We start from the raw sequence: 20,503 nt of genomic DNA, 5'->3' as shown, positions 1-20,503 counted from the left end.
ACAGTTTGGAAAAAGGATAAATGACTTTTAAAAAAATAACTTTTCCCCCAGCCTTACCTTAAAGAATAAATGGTTAATAGTGTCATATAGTCTTTATAAGGTATTTAACATAGGGTAGGTCAACTTTAAATGTCAGTTCCTTCTCTTCTATTCTCTTTAAATTCTGTGTTCATATTATTTCACAACTTCAATATTTACAAAAAATTCTTCTTTGGTGCTTTTTTTTTACATATTTAAAAATACTCCCAACTCTTCGTTTACTACAAACACGGATTTCATCATTGGGGTTCCTAGCTTGTATGACTCTGTTATCCTTCTCCATGCAAGTTAGTCTGTCCACTTGTAACCATGTTTAGAATCTAAGACTCCAGTTGCTCTAGAGAATCATAGGAGACAGTGCAAAACATAGGTATTAACCTAGATACTTATTTAATATCAATATTATATTTAAAATATTTTACAAATTTAAAATTGAGTGTCCTAAGGGACAGCCAAACAAGATTTTTGATATTAAGTCTATTCCAGGAAATCTGGGGTAAGGTTTTGATTTTTCATTTTAGTTAGAGTTTGTCTTTTAAAACTTTGCTACATTTAAAATATTGAAGGTATGTGAAACAATGCTGTCATTAGATTAAAATGTAATATGCCTATATACCTATATTAAAATATTAAACTGACCATTTGAAAAATTAACTAAGCAAAAGAAAATGTGAAAAATTAACAGTCAGTAAGAATATGCATATATTGTCAACTTAAATGGTGATAAAATAATTGTATAAATAAAAATTATGAAAACACCATTTATGCGTATATAAAGAAGATAAAATTATTTATAAAACAAATCATTGGGCAGCCCGGGTGGCTCAGTGGTTTAGCGCCACCTTCAGCCCAGGGCGTGATCCTGGAGACCCGGGATCCAGTCCCACATCAGGTTCCCTGCATGGAGCCTGCTCCTCCCTCTGCCTGTGTCTCTAGCTCTCTCTCTCTCTCTCTCTGTGTGTCTTTTATGAATAAATAAATAAAATAAATCACCTCTGCTACAAATGGAAATATCTTAGAAATGTCATTATACACAATACAGTTAAAGTACTAATTCCTGTTAAAAAAAACAAGGATGAACTTTTTAAAAGTAAGTTTACTCTGTGCTACTTTAAAGTTACTCTTTGAGTGAATAGGAAGAAATCTCACTATGAATAACAACATATTTATTCTTGTATAAAAGAGTCTGCTTGTTTGATATACTAAGATTTGTATGATACTTTTTCTAAGAACTACCCCCAAAATCAGAGGTGAAAAAAAAAAAGTAAAACCAGAAAGAAATAGAACTACTCTTATCGTGTAGCCTAATGCTTAAAACCAAACACCTGAGTATAGAAATTTTCAGGATTCATTCTTTTCCTCTATTTGTATTCTCTTTAAAGGTTATAGTCCTTGTGCCCACTCCTTTTTTTTTTTTTTTGTATAGAAAAGGGCACACACCTTTGTCCATATCCGAACAGTAGTTCCTGGTAAGCCCTATGCCATCCATCTGATTTTAAAATAAATAACTCTTCCCCAATAGCAATCTTTTCTTGATTAAAAAAGATGTTTAGAAAAATAAAATAATATATTTGTTCACCTACATGAGCCTTGAGTGATATGGCTTAGTAGTTGTGTTGCATCTTTAAATACATCTTTTGGCATCTGAGAAAATCACTTTCCTTCTGCTCACTTTAGAAATAATAAGAGCCTTTTGCAATTTAAACTCCAAGGAAACAATCATTCTGAGGACCTTGATGGACAAACCAACTTCTCAAGTCCCTGCCTTTCTAATCTAAATCTTTCTGTCAAGATCTGATAGATTCTGTCAACCTTGATGACTGTCTCAGAATAGAATTCTGAAGCTGCTCTAAGCATTTTATTTGCAAAACCACAAATTTCAGAAGCTTTTGATTTTTTTTTTTTTGAAAGTGGCTGAATTCTTCACTCTAAACTTGGGATGTTGCTATGTGGGGGAACACCATGTTGGAAATGCAAAGGCATATCTCTTCTAATCACTGCATTCACCACCATTGTTAAGAGAATTAACTTTATCTCTTAGTGGTTGGGATTTATCCTTTCAATTTCTAAATCTTTTTCTTTTGCCTCTGACTTAGAAGATCATTTATAACTGAAAGAATATTTTCTACCAAACAAATTTCAGTCCATCATCTTTCTCACTAGTGGATTGCAAATGTGAAGGTACATCAATAAAAATGTTACATTAATTTATTTCAGTCATTTATCTTGACTGAGTAGAAACTAAGGGAGTTCCAAACAAATTGAAAACACAAACAAAGTAAAAAAAAATAGCCTAAATAAGTGGATGTCAACACATTTAAACTATAATTATATAACAGATGTCTTATTTTGGCATGAATAACTAGATTCAAGAGATTTGGAAGTTTTCAATATGTTATTAACTCTTAAGAATGTGTGACAGGTGACATATGGTATAATGTCTTCTTGTGCCTTGGGCTTTGTGTACATCGACACAGAGTTGGAGAAGTAAGTATTCATGGGTTCTATCAGTGAGGAAATCATTGCAGAAGCCTGCAAGCCTGAATAATTCAGCATCTTCTCCCCAAAACTCCTCATCTTCACATTTTACTGTCAGAAAGGTTCTATTAACTGAATCTTTTTCTCTTCAAATATACACTTTGGTATTTAAAAAGTCTGTTCCTAAAAGACAAAAATTAGTGGTACAGTCTTAGAGTTCAAAATAAACTTGTCAATTAGCTAAACCCTTCTTTTAAAGGCAGGGAAACTGAGACTGAGGGAAGTCACACACATCTAGCTGGAGGTAAGGCTGGCTATGTAGGCCTGAGGTCTCCCTGGTTTCTGACCTCAGAACTGGGCTCACACACAATTTATTGCATTTTCTTAATAAGAATAACTTTTATTTTTATTTTTTTAAATTTTTATTTATTTATGATAGTCACAGAGAGAGAGAGAGAGGCAGAGACACAGGCAGAGGGAGAAACATGCTCCATGCACCGGGAGCCCGATGTGGGATTCGATCCTGGGTCTCCAGGATCGCGCCCTGGCCAAAGGCAGGCGCCAAACCGCTGTGCCACCCAGGGATCCCAAGAATAACTTTTAAAAATTATATATCCAGTTTAGATAAGATAAATGTTTGCTAAACACAGGATTTTTTTAAAAAATCAACTTAAATAGAACTAAGTTCTCAAGAATAATATTAATTAAAATTTATATACAACCTATAAAATGTTAATTTTTAAAAAAGATTTTATTTGTCTATTTATTTATTTATTTATTTATTTATTTATTTGAAAGAAGAAGAACAGAGAGAGGAACAGAGGGAGAAGGACAAGCAGACTATGCTCTGAGCACTGAGCCTGATGCAGGGCTCCATCCCATGACCTGAGCCAAAATCAAGAGTTAGATGCTCAACCAACTAAGCTACCATTTTAGATTCCCCTGAAATGTTTATTTTCAATACCAAATTATCCTATGTATCTCACAAAAGTAAGTTTGGAATTTTAATATCAGTATTTGTCAGTAATTTTAACTTTCAGTATTCTTCATGAATCTATAAATATGCAAGTGAGCAGTTAATTTCAAAATATAATTCATTGTTGATTTGCCATGACATTCAACATTTACTGTCAAGTGGGCATAAGGTACAAGAAATTATCTTGTATCACACAAAATTGTCACCTAAACATTGTTAAAGCCTCATAAACACAGACAGAGTACAAAAAATAGCCCCCCAGATTATTGAATTTGCTTTCAACCAAATGCTGGATAATTCGTCAGCTGTCTGGATATGCCTACAAGATATATGAATTAACTGTCTCCTTACTGAACAACTTGTTATCACTTCACTAATGTCTGTAATAAATCATGAAATCTATATTTTAAAAAAACTTTTGAATGACATTTGGTAGTACTCACATCATGAGCTTAAGCATTCTCCACCACATCCATGAATAAAGGTAAAATACATCACTAGACCAAACAGGATACATGGAAAAGAAAAAATAATTGCCTGAGAACATTTATGTAGGGAGAAGAATAAAAATGTAGCCAAGTAGCGGGGGGGGGGGGGGGGGGAATCTGAACTGGATTTTTAGAAGTACATCCATCAAGCATATTTTCCATATTAAGCTGTACCTTATTCAAGGAAAGGTAAATGTGTGAATGAAATTGTACCTGGCAACAAAATTATTTTTGACATCTATACAAACTTATGAAAATAATTTTTATTTTTAGAATGGGATAAAGAAAGAAATAAAGAAGAAATAATTAAATCCTGGAAGAAATATTACTGTTGTGATGTCTGGGATTAATATCTACCCAGATCTTTTCTTAACAATGGGAGAATCAAGAATCCTTATTAGGAGTATGGAAAAGAAATTAGGAAGACTCATCATTGATATTTTAACACTGAATATATTAAAAGTGTACAGTTTAATCAGTTATGACATGTGTATACGCCCACAAAATCATCACTACAATCAAGACCGTCTCATATATATTCAATTATTTATATTATAATATGTATGTATATATCATCAAATGTTTCCCAGTGTACCTTTATAGTTCCTTCTACCCCTACAACACTTTTACCCCTTCCCTAGTTCAGAGAATTGTCAAAAAAGAACCCAAATGCCCATCAACGGGGAATGGATAAACAATTACAAGATAACCATACGATAGAATGCCATCCTATGATAAAAATGAACAAGTGTTAGACAGAACATGGATTAAACTCAAAACAGTTATGTTGAATGAAAAGTTGAAAAGAGTACATGCTGTATGATTCCATTTGTATAATATCTTAAGAAGTGAAAAGTCTTCTGTAGTGACAAAAAAAAAATGAAACAATACTTAAGTAGATTTTCTGGTAAAGTATATGAAGTATTTAAGAATTCAGCTTCAAATTTTTCAGTTCCTAGTCCACACAAAGCAGAATGAAAAGCCCTGTGCCTAACTATAGCAAGTTTAAGAATTCTTTTAGAGCTCATACAGGGTATCACAAAAATCTGACAGGAAGAGGATAAAAAGCAGATGTAAAATATGTACAAGTTTTAATCACATCATCAGCTGTCCACTTGTTGTTGACTTCTTTTTGCATATTTGTCTTCTACCGAAGAACATATCTGCATCATGGCTCTTTCATTTCTTTTCCACTTTTTTTTCCCATTGGCTACCTGATTACAATCATATTTTGTATATAGCACAAGTTTTTTGCGTTGTATCTCCTGTTTCTAACTTCTGCAGTAAAATATAAAGGGAGAAATGTTTTCAAAAATTTAGTTATGAGGAAACAAGAATAATAGCTCTTAATTCAATATACTTGTCACTTGGTTATTCAATGGAATTCATAGTTAGCTCTTAAGAACATACTTAGGTTCTTGTTTTTTTTCTCCCTCTGTATTAGAAAAGACAGGTTTATGCATACGTTGGTGAAATTAAACTTAATTTAGCTAAATGGGGACACAGAGGTGAAAAACTTCCTACATTTTAATGTTGAATATTGAAGAAATGTGGCCTTATTTCTATCTGAATCAATTGTTCTTCAATTGATTAGCAAATGAAATGCTTAGATGTGGCTAAGCATCCTGTAAAATAATGGCATCTTACTTGTATTTTCAACATACAGATCTGGTCATTAAAGACTGATGAATAGAATACTGACATTAGACTCTCCAGGTTTTCATGAAAATATTAACTAAATGGACAACAGAAGAATGGACATAATCAACAGATAATTACACCTTTAAAAATTCATGGTTGAATTCATGGTTCATAAGAGCAGCTTGATCAAATAATGAGTTAATTTAAGGCAGATAGGTTAACAGGGAATATTTTGTGGAAATGCTATCACACAGACATATACACACATAAGTTTTTGAAAGTTTTGCTAAAGAGACAAAATAGTTGGTGTGAATCTGGACAGCATGTTTAGTTAGAACCAATAAAAATTGCTCCTTGCCATTTTGTTATTAATAATAAAATGTACAATGTTCAAAACCATTTCTGATCACCTTCCAAGTTTGTGGTCACCTTGACTGAATGCTTTTCTCTCTACAATATTATACTATTTGTAAGAATACTTTTTTTACTTTTATTGAAACATTATAGAAAAAATTAGGTCACATGTAATTAGGGAGAAACACTCTAAGGTAGCACACATTTTATATTAAATAAAAAATAAGGTGACCTTGAGATTATTTGTCATGACATCTAAGGAATATTTTCACATAAATGTAGTAGAATTTAATACATGCCATTGCAGAGTGAATAAAAATTATTTATTGTTTATATGACATGTAGACTTCTATATGTTATAAATTGATTAAGTTTCAAATTACATTTTTTATAGAGTAATAGAATGTAACAGAAAACATCTAAAGCTTTTATTCAGTAACAACAACAAAAAAAGTACATAAAAAGTTAGTCCATCTGTACTTGTGCCAAAGGCAGAAATCCAAAAGACACAGTAGCAAAAGGCCAGGTCAGGAAGCCAGCTCAGCTCACCATCTGTAGCAGAAAACAGAGCCTATTTACAGAAAGGAAAATGTATGTTTAATGCAAAGAACATCATTTCTAACAAGTAACTTATCTGGAATATGGCGCCACGGGGAGTTTGGAAATAAAAGAGTCAGCAATAAAGGGTACTAGTGTCCTCATAGGAGCATGATTAAGTGTCTGACTGAAGCTTCCACTTGTTTTTGCATTGAATTCTTTCCCTTTAGTATGCAATGCAAAGACAGGTCCCATAGGAAGAAAAACTTGCCATCTACACAGTACATTACTCAGTCGGGTACAGATAACTACATCTCCTCCCTGTGGGAAGAAATTCTTTTTATTGGACTTTGCGGGCTCATTCTTTATTTACTTATATTGTATGGGTGGCAGTTATGGGAGGCATGGCTCCCCTTCCCTGTTAGAGCCAGCATTGTTTTGGTGTAGTCCTGAAGGATTCTCCCCGAGTCTCCTTTTCCAGCCCAGACACATCTACTCTAACCAGCCCATTGTTTGTCCTTAACTGTCACAGTACATCACATTCTAATCCAATGCCATGTTCTTCTATTTGCTGTTAAACTCTGTAAAAACAAAGTGAAAAAACAAACTCCCTGTCCTAGGAAATATACCCAAAGTAACCAAACAAATAGCAATGGGACTGGTACTATGCCAAGTATTTCATTTGGTTTGTTTCCATAATGAGTACAGTGGACCTCTGGGTTTGGTACTAGTATCTCACGCTCCTGTTTCATAGTTGAAGGCACACGTTGGTTTGAATTGCTGAATGCCCTACGCACATGGAGAACAGAGCTTTGGTTTGTACTCAGGCTGCCTGATGCAGAACTGTTCTCCTAACCATAAGGACATATTACCTCCTCTATTTTTAATAACTAGTTTCAAAATTTAGGACTTCCTAGACACCATTCCTGCTTCATCCTTCCACTTTGCCCACTCTCTCAGCATTGAAGAATATATTTATTTTATATATTCACATACATCTATCTCAGCCTCTATCTATCTATAGTTATGTGACTGCTGGGTAGTGCCTGGGGCTGTGTTAGGTGCTTTTTATGGTCAAACTTAATTATTATAATGATACTGTGAGAATGACATTTTTATCCTTGTATTACAGAAGTTAAGTGATGCAATGAAGGGATATGGCATTTACAAAAGATTGAGTTAGGATTCAGACTCCTAACCTCTTTACCTCCTAAAAGCTTTTACTCTTTATTATGTGAAATGCTCCCTTGTTTCCCTCATGTTTTACCTCCAGTAGCTAACTGTATATTCTTTTAGTCTAGGGATAAGACCTTTGGTGTCTTAGACAGTCCCTAAAGCACCTAACTCACCAATAGCAACACAGTAAGAACTTAATATTTATTTCCAATCTTTGAATCCTTGTCCTGGTCTTTAAATCACTACTTGAGACAAATTTACTATAAAATGTGTAGACTCCTAAAAAATGTCCCATGACAAAAGGTTTCCCATTGAGGAATACTGATTTGAACTTGGTCAGTCTGAGAATGTCAAGGTCAAGATGATTCATATGCAATGTAAATATTGTTGACCTTTCTATACTTTCAAGTCTCTACAAATAAATTTCAAATCATGGACAATCCTAGTAGAACTATATTCCCCTATTCCCCCACAAATAGCCTTTGGCTAAGAAAAATTACCTAGGACTAAGAAAAATATTTATGACTTATCCCTTTTCTCCCCCTCCAGTATATTATTTTACAATTTTGATTCTTTCCTTCTCATTAGTCTTCTATCCCAATCCTCTATAAGAGAATATGGGTTCTTCTATTTATCCCATGTGCCTCTTTTCTCTTTCTTCTTCCATATCTTTGTCCATATCATCTAGGTTTTAATTCTTTTTTTTTTTTGTCTCTTGGCATTCTTCCCTAAATGGAAATCCAAAATAAAGCCATTGTAATATTTGAGCATGAGGTAGATGACGAAGGATGCTCTTGTCTGAGACTTTGCTGCTGTTCCTAGGAAATATCTAATGCACTTATTTTGAAGTTTAAGGACATCATCATTTCTTATCAGGGAAGGTTTTCTTTCTCTTTATATTATAGAAGAGACATGTTTCTACTAAAAGGTGTATAAATGCCCCCTGCTATCACTGCAGTGAATACAAAATAGAGATTTGCTGATAAATGCAGCCATGAGTTACGACACAGATTCCAACCAGGGTATTTTAGCAGAAAACAGCCAGTCAGGCTTTTCTGTGACATAATGAATGTAGGGAAAACATCCCAAAGGGATCAGTTTTTCAAATCAGTTAATTTTGTTTTGCACGTTCAAAGTGAACTCAGACTTTGTGTGAAGACTCTGAAACAAGAAGCAGAAAGTCCATGAGAGATGTTCTGGGGAAATAATCACAAGGAGTGTACAGAGGACCAACATAGACAGGAACATCATTCTTCTCTTAGCTGCCAATCAGAAATACCAGCTGGAATAGAAGAGGAAATGGGGAATAAGAATCATATCCTCCCTAAAGTTTGGGTGGCTTCTTGTTTATTAGTACATAGAGTAAAATCCACATTATTCAGATCATAACATGTAGGTTCATTCATTCTCAGCAATACTTTACATACCTTCTTAAGCTCTGGTATTAAAGAGCCCAGCAAAGATTATTCATTTTTTATATTTAAAGGTTAAGTCCAAGACTACTACTAATTTTGACTCATTATAAAATTGTATCATAATAGGCTTATTCTGCTTATGTATGTAGGCACATTACAAACAGCATGGCCAGCTCCCTTCTCTAAATATACATAGAACTAAATACACCCCAGTAAATGATTATATATCCCTTTGTGTTGTGGCTTGCAATATGTGAATTAATTCTGTGCCCTCAGGTGGTTGGAGAGTCTTTGAAAACAGGAATTGTGTGTTACATTATCTCGTACAGTGGAATAGCACAGAAACTAATTCAAACCTTCATATAACACTAAATCCTTACCCTACACCAAACTCCATCAAAGGCAGCATAGAAAAGTTAAAAAAAATTCTGAAGTATGAATTCTTTTGCTTTTTAAATTTTTCTTCCTTTTCATCTCAGATATCCCTCCAATAGCAGAGAAGAAGGTAGCTTTCTCCTTCCCAGAGTTAGTCTTTAGTACTGGCTGAATTCAGTCCTCAATCCCCAGTAACTCTCTGCACCTAACAGTCTATGGACTAATAAAGCACTAAATGCTTTTTTTTTTTTTTAAGTTTAGGGGAATAAAGGGAAAAGGGGTTCCTCTATTTGAGGGTGATTCTCCTCCTGTAGAAGATGGTTTAAAACTGAACATTTTCTGTTCCTGGCATTTGGAGAGCAAAAACATAATTTTCTAAATATGTTGTTAAATAGATTTTGATTGTGTGGTTTAAGAAAAGAAAGAGAATATCTGTATCTATATCTACATCTCTATCAGTTTAAAGATTGAATATTAATTTATACCTCTCTAGTTTTCAGACACAAAAATCTAGCCCTGTAGTTCTACCTCATTTTCCAAATGAAGAGATAATATTAATTTCTCTACCATTGGTTTCAAAGATAGAAGTCAAGAACTTCAGTTCTTATCCTGGATCTGCTACTTATCTTACACCAGCCTGAGCAAAGCATAAAACTTCCAGACTAAATCTCTTTGTCTGGGGAAGAATTTCTGAAGTCCTTTCCAATTATATGCTTCTGTAATGGTTCTAATTTTTCTATCACACTTCACTTACAGTGCACCCACAACTTCTGCTTTATTGTAGCTTGCTCTGTCCTTAGACTGGTTCTATCCAAAGTGCATACATCTATGTATGTGCATGCACATGGTAGATTGGAGCACAGCTATATGGTTTATTAAATTGGCACCGATGTTAACAGTAAGCATGGATCCTCCAAGTGCTCAAACAGCTGTGAAAATTTATAACAACTATAGTCTATTCGCCACAAGCAGGGTAGGATGTACATTGGTATTATCATTATGACACAAGTTGACTTGGCCACGGTTTCCAACTAATCAGGCTTTTTTTACTTCAACTGACAAGTGTTTTCAGTTTGTTTTCAAAAAAGCAAGTGTGGAATGCCTGGGTGGCTCAACAGTTGAGCGTCTGCCTTTGGCTCAGGTCGTGATCCCTGGAGTCCTGGGATTGAGTCCCACATTGGGCTCCCTGTGAGGAGCCTACTTCTCCCTCTGCCTATGGCTCTGCCTCTCTCTCTGTGTCTCTCATGAATAAATAAATAAATAAATCTTAAAAACAAAACAAGTATGGTATACAGACTTTCCTTTAAGGGATTTCTGAGGTCACTAAACCACATTTTGCGAAGTTCTATGAGAATAATAATAAATGGACAAAATATAAGTGACAAATACATTTCTTCCAAATTATATGACAATGGTGCCAAGCTTTTGTACATCATTTCATGATCTTGAAATGAATATAATCTAGTTTACAGCATTTCCTCAAGCCCATGTGAATGCCATTTTCCCAAACTAGCATTTTAATAGATTTTCCTTACTTTGACACATTTTCCCAGGTTGCAGTTAATATTTCAAGATTTGAGTCACAGAGCTTCTGTCTAGCATACTTCTTTCACAATTGCTAGTTTTCTCTAAGTTTAAAAGTAAATTACCTATTAGAATTGCAATAGATAGAAGCCTGGAGCAGCCAGTTTGAAATAATGAAGTGTCTTCGTGAGCACATTCCCTTTTTAAACATCTCTGGGTTATAGAACAAGTAAACCAAATGTAGTAGACTTTTTATCAGACATGATAGCAGACATTCAGGAAAAAAAGAGACTATGCCCTTGGAGTTTTGCATTTATCTGGCTTGCATGTCTTTAAAAGCAAAGAAAGCTATTGGCATTATACTATTTTGGTACATCACTTCAGGAGTTTGCGGTCCTGTTTTAGCACATGTAGAATGTAAACGCAATCTTTTAGAACCCTTCAAGTTAGCCCCAGAACAACCCAAGAACACCTGGAAATGAGAATGTGCTTGACAATCTCTTGAATCTATATAAGGGAACATACTTGTAGTCAGTTCCCAAGCAGAGGTGAAATCATGTATAGATCAGCATCTCCCCTTGATAACTGTGAGAAATAGTGAGTTTAAAAAAATGGTTTGTAATGAGCCAGTGTCACTTGCAACTTTCTAAAAAACTTAGTTACCTGACATTTTTCATCGATTTCTCTTATATTAGAAAATGAAATGTCAGACACTATTAATTGCATTTTTACAATAAGTAGTTACAGCAGGAGTAATGGCTAAATGAAGGTACTTTCTGTCTAATGCACAATGGATGTATTCATTTAAATGTATTCAATTTAGATGAATGCAATATGTCTATATTCATTACAGTTATACATATCTGTGGGCTGAATTGATGGGGTGGTAATTACTACCTTTATAAATGGGACAGTATTGTCAGTCTGGAGGAAGAAGATTCCTTTTCTTATCATACTTTACACACCCACACAATAGATACATTCTAGAATCTTTCTTTCAAATGTAGACATTTTGCCCTTGAATTTCCAGTGGATCTAATGATTGTAATGTGGTCTGTCAGTAGTAGGTCCTGCTTTTCTTGAAGGTTGGCACGGGCAGCTCTTTGTCTCACGGAAAATGACAGAGGGGAACTGAGAGTCTCTTGAGAGTCTCTTAAGAGTCTCTCCATACAAAGAAGCTCACATTTGTCATTTGGTGTGCTTTGAGCTCAGCTATATGCTTAACATAGCGTGGATTTGATTACTCTTACACCACATGCTGTTTTTCTTTGGGTTCAGTACAAGTAGGACTATTAAATTGTGATTTAGGGGCAGCCCCAGTGGCACAGCGATTTAGTGCTGCCTGCAGCCCGGGGTGTGATCCTGGAGACCTGGGATCAAGTCCCAGGGCTCCCTGAATGGAGCCTGCTTCTCCCTCTGCCTGTGTCTCTGCCTCTCTCTCTCTCTCGGTCTGTGTCTCTATGAATAAATAAATAAAATCTTTAAAAAAATTGTGATTTAGTTGTATCTTATTTTTTCAAAATAACAGACTTTTTTTGAGAGCAGATTTAAGTTTACAGAAAAACTGGGGAGGAGGCACAGAGAATTCTCATAGAATCTCAACTCTTACATCTAATCTCCTCTATTATTTTCATTTTGAATTTGTGTGGTGGGTTAGTGTGTTACAACTCCTGAACTGATATTGATACATTGTTATTAGCCAAAGTTCGTAGTTTATATTAGTGTTCATTCTTGAGTTGTACAGTTACATGGGTTTTGACACCACCATACATATTTCAGGCATTCCAATTCTCTCCCCTTTAGCACTATAAATAACCAGGCAAAAAGAGAGAGGGAAATTAAGCATATTTATTCCTTCACTCACTGTATTTATTCATTCATGTATTCACTAATGGGTGTTAGCAGGCCAAGGACTGCTATTTAATGGATTCAATCACTTCCCTGACCCTGGGTTAATTTACATATCTTTTTCATGTACCTTCTTTTTCTCCCCAACCTGAGTATACTGATGAGGGCTGAAATGTTCTCTATTAGATATTGGTGGTCCTTGAACCATGATGAATACGTGTATTTTACTGTTTCATCGGTTGTTAAAAACCTCTGCAAACCAATTCATGACCTTTAAAACATGTGCGTTGTACCATCTGTGTTTGATTGATAAGCAATCTAGGAATTATACCCACCCCTTTTCGCCTCCATGACAGACAAATGCAGGTAAGCAATGAAGCAATAGCTACTGTTATGATTATCGTATAGTGCATCTGGGACTGCCTTATTCTCTTTCTAAATTGTTTTTCTTGTGGAGGAACCGTGTATTAATTTATACTGAGGAAGATGTAGTTGCTGGTGTAGAATGCTGATGAACAGTGGTTCTAATGGAAATGCATGTGTTTTTCCAAAATAGTCTCTGTTCAAATGCAGCCAATTAGGAAGCTTTTCCAAAATAAGCAGTTATACAAGCAAACTTTAAGTATTTAATTGTTACTTCATGAGCAGAAACACAATCATCATTCTGCCATCTTGCCAGTAAGTCAGAAAAATGTCATTTCTTTCCAAATTAGAAATGATGTCGAACCGTCTCCAAAACATGCTACCCAGAGGCAAGTTCATATGTTTAATGTGGTTGTATTTATCCTCTAATCTGGGCACCTTAAATGAATTATTAATGAGGAAAAAAAGCTCTCTTCCAAGTCTAGGAAGTGACTAACATCACACCTCCCTGGACATTGATGAGAAGGTATAACTTTTTGGTCGTGTTCTATTTCAAGTCTGGGAAACCAATACTTTATTCTTAATGAATTGTAATGAGAATAGTTGATTATGGCAAAATGGGAAGCATACTGAAAGTCAAGAAACTTTAGTTCTGGTTGTGAATCTAAGTGCAGAGCACCCTTCCTTACTTTAGGATAGTTCTTCAATAAACTCCTTAGTCCTCAGAATCTACATTAAAAAAATATTGTTCTAAAAGTTCCATGTGTTTGGAGTCAGAATCATCTTCTTATTCCACCATTTCAACAATTGAATTCATGATATGATTTACATTGCCAGGGCAGGCCACTCTATCCATTACGTAGTGATAATAGCATTCTCTGCTTCTGAATTCATTCATTTCACTCATTTAACAAGTGCTTATTGAGTTTTTCTAAGTAACAAGTACTATGGTAGATGCTATATAATGCAAAGACCATTCATTTTATAAAAGAAGCCAGACACGTCTTTAGGAAAATCAATATTAGTAGTATTAATGTTAGCTGAGCACACATGATCTCTTGACAATGTGTGGTATTCCAAAAAAAAAGTCGAAAAGTGAAACAATTATCATGAGATAAAAACAACTGAAAATCCTAATAACATCAACCAAATTTGCATTTAAGAGCAGAGATCGACTGTGCTTTCATATGAGATGGTGGAGTGAGGATGAAAAGGGCTCCTCTCACTTGCTCAAATTTCCATCAGTAAATGAAGGTTGCTTTGTAGACTCAGGAGAATGGCACTGTTTTTTAAATAATTTTCTAAAGTCACATGCATATGATGATGCATACATGCAAACGTATATATGAACACAGAATCTCTAGACATCAAGTTCCTACTTTTACCATGCACTATACTAAGTGCATGGTAAAATAAACTCATTTTATACTCCCAGCAATCCTGCAAGCCACTCATTATTCCCCCAAATTTATACTGGAATAAGTGAAACTGGTAGAAGAGACAGGCTGAGATTCAAACTAGTCAGTCTCCAAAGAATAATTTTTTACCCATCACAAAAATAAATAAGTGAATAAAGACCTCTAAAATGAGTTTTCTATTACCGAGTCTGTTGCAAAGATTCAGAAAGACAGTCGGTTTTCTGAATCCACGACAGCCATTTGATCAGAGGAAGAGGGGAGGAAATACACTCTCTTTGAAGCAGGATTTTATTTGGGGCCAATATAATAGAACAGGTTAGGGAATATTAGAATTCTTAAAGCAATCTCTTACACATAACAGTGAAAGGTCAAATGTGAGCTTTCATACAAAGAATATGAATTCAATCCTCAAAGCTCTGAGCTGGTATTACCATCAAGGAGATATGAAGAACAGCAATTGATTTTTTTTCTCTTCCTTTTTAATAATCAGGGCACATATTCACAACCAGTGGAAACAAGACTACCACCTTGTATTTTCCTAGGGCCTATCTCTCCGCTTCAGGAGCTTAATAGATTTTTAAAATTATAATTACTCCTCTTACTCCCTCTGGGAGCTAGGGCCTCTGTATCATCCCAAATCCACAAAAAAGTTAGCCGAGGCAGCTTGAAATTTTGTGGCATCTGGATAAGGGCTAAGTAATTGGGGCCGCCTTTAGCATGGTGATTAATAGCTCTGAAGTCAGGCAGATCTGATTCTTAACCCAGTTTCTGCCTTTCAATGTTGAGCAAGTTTTTAAACATGTTTGTGCCTTCCACATCTTTGTATAGAATAATAATAGATAATACTTCATAAGATTATTGTGAAGATTAAGGGAGTTAACAAGTGTGAAGTGCTTAGCAGATTTCTGGTTTACAGTGAATGCTCAGTGGGCGTTACTGTGTAATCATTATTACAATAATAAAATAATTTGGTAGCAAAACACCCATATTTCTAATTAAATGCCTTACTCTAGGCAGCATTCTCGCCACATTACAGACATACCAGTTATTTGCATGAATGTAAAATTCTTGGTGTAAAAAAAGTACATTTTCTCTCCCTGCACCAAAAATATTAATTATTAAACATATTTAATTACTACAGAATTTTTAGTGAACTGAAACATAAAATGCCCACTGGCAATACCTAATGTTTTAAAAATGACTCTTGTTAAGATAACTGTCATATTCAATTTATAATTCATTTTCAACATCTTAATGAATCATTGAGAATAGTTAAATGAAGTTTTCTTTCACTTCCTAAATGTTATTTTTTTTCTGTTAAATAAGCTTCTAAAGACCCCTCTTTTAGGCAAAGTGTGAGAACTTTGAATAACTAGCAAGTCAATGATGGAATTATATGTTGTCTTGTATGTCTAGTGTATTACTGTGAATTTTATTAATTTTTATTTTTTTAAGTTTATAGATACTGAGTATAGGTAGTTATTTTTACCTCTTTCATACTTATTCTGCATCTCTAATATATTTAAAAACTGTGTAATTATTTCAGGGAGCAAATGTCACAAATTGCATTGCAGGCTATTTGACCAGTGAAAGTATCCTGTCATTTAACAAGAAGACAAGAAATTCTGAGTGCTTACAGTGTATCTAATGCTATGTGAGAAAGAGAAAAAAAAAAAAAAAACCTTAATTTTTTCCCTCTAATTATTCTTAACTAGTCAGAACTAGGTAATGCTTTATAACAATTTGTGATTATCACTCTATTGTGATTTATAATTGTTTAGCTCTTGACATGTAATTCTCCCCTTCTAGACTGTAAACGTCATTTAGAAAATGCTAACAGCTTCTTTTTTTGTCATTACATAACGAACTTTTATTTATTTTTGTTTTTATTGAGTTTTTAGTTTCAATCCCAATATAGTTAATATTCAGTGTTGTATTAGTTTCAGGTGTACAATATAATGATTCAACAATTCTATACATTACTCAGTGACAAGTGTACTCTTATTCCTCATCACCTGTTTCACTCATTCCCTCCCCCACCTCACATCTGGTAACTATCAGTTTGTTCTCTATAGAACCATATCTCTCTCTTTCTCTCTCTTTTTTTCCTTTGTTCATTTGTTTTGTTTCTTAAATTCCACATATGTATAAAATCATATGGGATTTGTTTTTCTCTGACTTATTTTGTTTAGCATTATACCCTCTAGCTCCATCCATGTCTTTGCAAATGACAAGACTTTATTCTTTTTTAGAGCCAAGTAATATCTATTGTATACATGTACCACATCTTCTTTATCCATTCATCTAACCATGGACTTGTGGGCTGCTTCCATAATTTGGCTATTGTAGATAATGCTGCAATAAACATAGGGATGCATATAACCTTTCGAATGAGTATTTTTATATTTTGGGGGTAAACCAGATAGTACGATTACTGAATTGTAGGGTAGTTCTATTTTTAAAAATCCTTGAATGTTTGAATGCTTAATGATTAGTTGGATGAGTGTGTGGTTAGACAGATGGATGAATGAATGGTTGGATGGATGAAGCAGCATGGCACAGTGGAAAGTGTGCCCTGCTTTACATTGCCTGATTTGATAGAACTCATGAAATCACTAAGCATAGGGATCCCTGGGTGGCGCAGCGGTTTAGCACCTGCCTTTGGACCAGGGCGCGATCCTGGAGACCCGGGATCGAATCCCACCTCAGGCTCCCGGCATGGAGCCTGCTTCTCCCTCTGCCTATGTCTCTGCCTCTCTCTCTCTCTCTGTGTGACTATCATAAATAAATAAAAAATTAAAAAAAAAAAAGAAATCACTAAGCATAAATTGCCTTGTCTAAATGGTTGACTTAGACTACACCTTCCCTACAGGTCTGCTAGTCTGAGCCTTATCCTCCAGCCTTCTGGTACATACAACTAAACCAACTCAGCTCAATCTCCATGGGCAGTTCAACTCCACACTTGAAGACAGGCCCACCTCACACTGGGTCATATCCTGGGCCACTGGATTACAGATCTTTTACTAAAATTCAGCTCTAGTTCCAACATCAGTTTTCAGTTTTGCCAAAGATGCTTAAGGAAGCTTTTTTTTTTCTCCTCTGTGATTCCTCTAGCCCTACCCGACTCATGGCTTATATCCTCCTAATCTCATGTCTCAGCTTCCCTATTTCTGACCCCCCAGTCACCTGCCATTAAGTTTATGCTCTTACTTCTGGATTTGATAGGCACACTGGGTTGTAAACTCTGTATGTATGCTTCACTAATGGCCTTTACAGCTCATGTGTGTATTCCTCATCTCTTATTAAGAGGACTAGAATATGCCCTTGGGAATCTCATTAATCCCTTAGAAGGAAGGAGAATGGGAATAGTATCATTTCCTGGCAGAAAGATGAATTAAGAAATGGAGTATATAATTTAATCTGATAACTGTAAACATTCACAGGAAATGGCTAAAAGGTTGACAAAACTCTCTTATGATTACAAAATTTTACACTGAAATTCATTTAATGTCATAATTAAAGGTTATCTTAGAAATAAATGCTGTTTAGATGAAGACACCAAGAGTAAATGAAGAAGCCTCACCCCTAGTCATTGAGCTATTGTTATAAAACCCTCTACATATTCTGGAATAATATAAAGTATATTTTTAGCCACTCTGAAATCTCAGTTGCCACCCTACCTCCAGTTAATGAAGCTGAGGCACTGTTGAGCACAGAGGCACAGGCAGGTGCTCAACGTCCAAGACACATGGCCACTTCTCTAAGGCTGTTATTCTAGTGTTATAATAAAGAAAGAAAAACTGTAAGCCCTAGTAGTCCCTAGTCCCAATCCCATCCTTAAAAGTATACCCAACATATAAAGGACATGTAAAAAAAATTCCTAGTGAAAAATATGGAAAGGGAAATAATGGTTTCTCCTTATTGTAAGGTTATCAGTTCAAAAGATTTAGCTCTGCCTCAATGCTGTACTTCTGCCTCAACTCTCAAGTGACTACATTAGCAAGCCATTTTTTCAATTTTTTGAGCAACTGGGTTTTTGTCCTGAAATTGAAGTCTGCATTCTCATTACTGGTTATATCCTGTCAGTTTTTATGTCCCCATCAGTCTATAATATAACCAGATTCCTACTTTAATTCTTTTAGATAGACAATCTAGATATTTGGTCTAGTTTTGTTGTTTGCTAATGGTATTCATGTCCTTCCTGCTTTTGTGCCATGTGTATTAGCATCTTATATTTGAGTTTGCATCATTATGTGCTCATGTCCAAATTTATTGCTCCATCATTTCACCCAAACCTTTGATATTCTGCCTATATTCCCTGGCTTGCTTTCTTATCTGGTTAGCAATGGCCCTGTGATTTAGGTTTATGGTCTGATTTCTTTCTATGAAGGATTAGTCATTTTAGAGAAATAGGACTAAAATCCATCCTTTATTTTGTCCATTCATTCTTTATGCATATTTAATTGATATCATCTATATGCCAGTCATTCACTTATTTAGGCACTGGGATAATGAGAAACTTGCAGAATGATGGGAGGCATGAACATACAAGCCACCATTATCCATTATTTTATGTAATACATATTAAATAGGTAACTCTGGGCTAAACAATATGTTTGGCATTGTGTACACAAAACTGAATAAAATAGTTCCTGCCCTCAAAGGATTTATGAGCTTAGACATGAAAACAGATCATTTAATATATGTGACATGTCTGGTGATAGAATTAAAGGGGGTAATATGGGAGCATGGCTTGATACAATATGACACTGATTAGGTAGGAAAGAGTTTGCATGGTACATTAAGAGGATTAGCCTTAAGGGGGATGGTAAAGCACAGCTGTTTATTAACAAGGGAGCTAAGGTAATAGTTTTGAAAAACGTGGTAAACCCATTGTCTGTGTCTAGCACATACTGATGCTTGTAGAAGAAGCTTATCTTGGAGTTAGAGACTACAGATAAATAAGGCCTTAGCTATAGAGTGAATGAAGGTCACCCACAGAGACTGTATGAAGTAGTTAGATCAGTTGACTGAACATGACATTATGGGAAACACAGAAATATACAGGATAATGTCAGAAGAAATGCTTAGGAATGGTCATAGATGTGTTTGGTAGCAAGCAATGAAATGCAGGCTTTGTCTTCCTGATAAAGTCATTGGAAAGCATTCCAGAGGGGACAAAGAGCTGGGTGTTGGGAAAGGAGTAGGAGTTCACCAGTTTAACAAGGTGGGAATAGGCATTATGTGCTGAGAATAGTAAGTCCAACACTGCCAATTTCAGTGAGGCTAAAATACAGGAAGTACTAGATGAAGGATATAACAGAATGTAATCAATGTCTCAATTAATTATTATAGTAAAGAGATCTTGTAGTAATGGCTGTTTCAAGAAGACAGTGGAGGTTTGTGTTTGAGATTGATCATTGGATTGGCAGAAGAAATGGTGCTGAGTCAGTGGAACCACAACCTGAAAATGGATGGCAAGAAAGAGAATGACCAGACTGCAGCAGTGGGCTTCTTCTTCTTTTTTTAAGATTTATTTATTTATTTTAGAGAGAGAAAGAGGGAGAGAGCATAAGCATGTGAGTTGGGGGAGGAGCAGAGGGAGAGTCTCTTTAAGAATTCTTTCCACTGAGCAGGGAGCCCCACATAGGGCTTGAACCCATGACCATGAGATTATGACCTAAGCTAAAACCAAGAGTCAGCTGCTTAACCAACTGAGCCATCTAGGGGCTCCAGTTGTGGGCTTCTTCTTCGAGAGTTCATTATGTGTTTGTTGATAAGTTAGGAATAAGGTGGTGCTGAAAGTGATATCCATAGTGCCATGAATTTCCAAAAAACTAATGAGCCTCACCATACTCTTTCAGTCATAGT

General features: G+C 35.2%; 1 protein-coding gene across 1 annotated transcript in view; it reads left to right on the top strand.

Moving 5' to 3' along the window:
• ZNF804B (zinc finger protein 804B) overlaps positions 1–20,503 on the top strand; it is a 493,317-nt gene that overhangs the window by 378,183 nt on the left and 94,631 nt on the right. The gene's annotated exons all lie outside the window — the stretch shown is intronic.

This window comes from Canis aureus, chromosome 18 (genome assembly GCF_053574225.1).
Source record: "Canis aureus isolate CA01 chromosome 18, VMU_Caureus_v.1.0, whole genome shotgun sequence".
NCBI lineage: Eukaryota > Metazoa > Chordata > Mammalia > Carnivora > Canidae > Canis > Canis aureus.
The sequence above is the reverse complement of the archived record's forward strand: the minus strand, read 5'-3'. Positions and strand labels throughout refer to the sequence as shown.